Below are 4,377 nucleotides of genomic sequence, written 5' to 3' on the forward strand. Positions count from 1 at the left end.
CATAGGAGAGTGAACACAACTTGAGCTTAGATGAGTAAAACCTGTCCGATAACACAAAAGAAATCAATGCATCCCCCTCACACAAACACAGGTAGGTAGCCTGTCGGTTAACAGTGTTCAGACAGTAACTGAAAGGTCGTTGGTTACATTCCCTGGGCCGTCAAGGGGGAACTATCTGCTGTTCTGCCCTTGAGCAAGGCAGTTAACCCCAGACAACTACTCTGGACGTCGATTACCACCCCTCTCTGATTCAGAGGGGTTGGGTTAAATGCATTCAGTCGTGCAATTGACTAGCTATACCTTTTCCCTTCACATATGCACTGATTAAATTGAGCCAGGCTACCCAGAGCCAGGCTACCCAGAGCCAGGCTACCCAGAGCCAGGCTACCCAGAGCCAGGCTACCCAGTACCCAGAGCCAGGCTCCTGCTCCACGTTAATGGGAGTGTCAGACATAGTTGAGCTTCAGCACCTTACGGATCCAAAAGGAAAAGTAGGATAAAAGTATGATAAACCAAGGTTACGGTTATGCTAAAATTAGGGTTGCAGCCAGCTAGGGTTAGGATTTAACCATGATTAAAGTTGTGGTTGATGCTAAGGTTGAACCTTGATGTGGACTTGAAGATAGTGTAATGAAACAGGCAGGGAGCAGGTCTCGAACCCTCGGCGCTTATAAACCCAGGGTCGTTACACTACTCCATCCTTTCAAAGAGCGCGTCCTGGCGCTAGCTTGCGACTCTACATCTTACAGGAACGCGCTCACCGGCCAAGCCACTGTCGTGGATGCGAGGTCCGATCACTTCTGACACCAATGTAATGAAACAGGCAGGGAGCAGTCTCGAACCCTCGACCTTCTAGCCCGAGGTCCGGCGCGCTATCGACTATGCAGCAAAAGCATGCTCGTGCGGCAGGGTCGATTTTCGCGGTTATAAACCCAGGGTCGTTACAATAGATAGGGTTGAGGGTAGGAGTTTAACTGTGATGTGGACTTGAAGCTATGGTTGAACCGTGACCTGGACTTGAAGCTAGGGTTAGGGATTGAGATAGTGTTGTCCCAAGCCTTATATTTGACCGCTAGTTCAACCCCAACCCCAGCTCCAACCCTGGCCGTAACTTAATGTCCATATCCCGGTTCAAGCCTAATTCTAGCTTCATCCTAACCCTAGTTGATGCCCACATACCGGTGTAGCCACAACCCTAACCTTAGCTTAAATTCGATCCGTATTGCGGAAGTTCAGTGCTATAGCGCAATTTAAAAGGTAAAATGTAAAGGTAATTTCCAATTGAGCCTACATACCGTGAATGCAGTCTGCGCTAACGCAGGAACATTGCCTTGTAATTGCCCTATAGTGCTGAACTTCCACAATATGTATTGAATTGAGCCCTATCCCTAATCTTGGCATAACTCCCCAACCTCTGAATTCCCAATTAAACCTCAGCACATAGGGTCCAATTCAGACATAGGAAATGTGTGCCTCTTTACGCATTTTGATTTAAGTACTTCTCAGTATTTGGTATTCAGACTTACCCTATGCATGTGTGTAACGAGGTTTGCGGGTGTGGCTCCCTTCCACGCACTGAATACAATTGTATTAAATCCCAGAAAACACACCCACTGGGCGGCCTACTAATTTGATCAGGGAGTTTTTCAATTTGTTTTTCTCTTCATTTATCTAATGCAATCCCTTTAAATACTGTGTACCTTTTCATTTGATCAGCACAACAGTATAATGCAGCCTATGGAGCACTATATATATATATATATAATTAATTTTTAAAAATGTGGTTGGATTCGTTCTGAAAATGGCCACATTCAGTTCTTCAACCCATGGTAATGTTGTAATATTAATGTGGGTATAATTATTATTGGGAGAATAGTATACCCTGACCTATTGCTGACCTGACTGACCATGGAACTGTGTGATGACACGCCAAGTATTGCACCATGCATCCGTTTCAATGCAGCATTTTTTATATTTTTTATCTCCGTATCAAATCATTTCTGGGTAACGATTAAGTACCTTACTGTAATTGATTTAAATTAAAATGGCAAAACATAAACTAAAATAGCTTCTTAGCAAAGACCAATTTCTCAAGCAAGAACTTTGCTAGGACTGTCTGGGAGTTGTCTGAGTGGGGAGGGGAAAGCTGTTATTGGCAGAGAGGTTTGGAACTTTCTTATTGGTCTATTAACTAAGTGATGTCACCAGGGAAGCCAAATACAGAAATTTCAGGCGGCCTTTTCAACGAACACTAAAAGGGCACTTTAATTTCTACAAGTTCACAGTATTATTCCAAACAAATTGCCAGTTAAATATGTGTGGTTATTACTGACAGTCAATACTGATAGAGGCTAATATTTGACATGAATAAATAGTAGGATACAGAGAAAGTCAGGGCATATAATTAAAACATTCGAGAGTTCCCAAAGGTTAATATGGGCCGACTGTCATTGCACAATGCTTGCATCATCATCACATGCTCTTACCAAGGAAAAAATATATACCAAATAATTTATATTTTGTCTATTTTTATTATAATTTTTTTAATTTCACCTTTATTTAATCAGGTAGGCCAGTTGAGAACAATTTCTCATTTACAACTGCGACCTGGCCAATATAAAGCAAAGCAGTGGGACAAAAACAACAACACAGAGTTACACATGGGATAAACAAAAGTACAGTCAATAACACAATAGAAAAATCTATGTACAGTGTGTGCAAATGTAGTCTCTGTGTTTCATAAAATTCCTTCAATTCACAAAAAGGATGAATGCATCTCACTGGAGAAAGCATCCAGGCGAAAGAAACAGTGCCCCTCTATCTCTGTATGTCAACACAACAAAGGAGATGGTCATGGACGTGAGGAAGCACCCCCTTATCCACATCGACTGGCCAACAGTGGAGAAGGTGGAAAGTTAAAAATTCCTACACATCACAGACTAACTGAAGTGGTCCACCCACACAGACGGTGTGGTGAAGAAGGCGCAAAAACACCTTTTCAACCTCAGGAGGCTAAAGAAATTTGGCTTGTCACCTAAAACCCTCACAAACTTTTACAGATGCACAATTGAGAGCATCTTGTCGGGCTGTATCACTGCCTGGTACAGAAACTGCACCGCCCACAACCGCAAGGCTCTCCAGAGGGTGGTGCAGTCTGCACAACGCATCACTGGGGGCAAAATACCTGCCCTCCAGGACACCTACAGCACCCGATGTCACAGGAAGGCCAAAAATATCATTAAGGACATCAACCACCCGAGCCACTGCCTGTTCACCCCACTACCATCCAGAAGGCGAGGTCAGTAAAGGTGCATCAAAGCTGGGATTGAGAGACTGAAAAACTGCTTCTATCTCAAGGCCATCAGACTGTTACACAGCCATCACTAACACAGAGAGGCTGCTGCCTACATACAGACTTGAAATCATTGGCCACTTTAATAAATGGCTCTAGTTGTTTAGTAGTCAGAAAATGTCGGAAATATTAACTTTCTTGACCATGCTGTAGGTCATGTAACTGTTTATTGCATGCAATATGTTCCTTGGACAGTTGCTCTCTGGTTTTGTGATGAAAGGTGTGGTTGAATTTATTCTGCCACTGTGTCTTCTTATTGTCTCGGCCTTTGGCCTCTATATCACAGTGGCAAGGCCTATGAACTTACAGGTTATAGAGCAACAATACAATTATCACAACACAGGTTATAATATGCTTTTTTTTCTGATTTGGCTTCCCTGGTGATTTTACCCACATGTAACCGATGTGAAATGGCTAGCTAGTTAGCGTGGTGCACGCTAATAGCGTTTCAATCGGTGACGTCACTCACTCTGAGACCTTGAAGTAGTTGTTCCCCATGCTCTGTAAGGGTCGCGGCTTTTGTGGAGCGATGGGTAACGATGCTTCGAGGGTGGCTGTTGTCGATGTGTGCAGAGGGTCCCTGGTTCGAGCCCAAGTAGGAGCGAGGAGAGAGACTGAAGCAATACTGCTACATTGATACTGTTTTCTCAGCTGTGAGATGTTGATGAGTTGAGTGTTAAATGTAAAGAGAGGAGCTATGTAGATCTCTTTGAGTCTGAAGCCGTATGTAAATCCTCTGAGGTCATACCCAGTATGAAACAAACAGCCTTAATGATGTGTCAGTGTCGTCATTGTGTTTCTGGTGACATGGTTTGATGTCTTTGTTTTCTAGTTTGCAACCATTTGGAGGACTAGATGAAAATTAGATGCTTTGTTGTGAATTATTCCTTCTTGAGTGGTGTGCAACAACTTGCTGCCTATTCCCCTGTGCTGTGTGGAGGCAGCCTCCCTTTTGAATTTTCATTTCTACTTGGTCAATTTTGTTCTCTCTCCCAGTAACCCTTATGCAAATGAAGATGATTGTG

Source organism: Oncorhynchus tshawytscha, linkage group LG12, assembly GCF_018296145.1.
Source record: "Oncorhynchus tshawytscha isolate Ot180627B linkage group LG12, Otsh_v2.0, whole genome shotgun sequence".
NCBI lineage: Eukaryota > Metazoa > Chordata > Actinopteri > Salmoniformes > Salmonidae > Oncorhynchus > Oncorhynchus tshawytscha.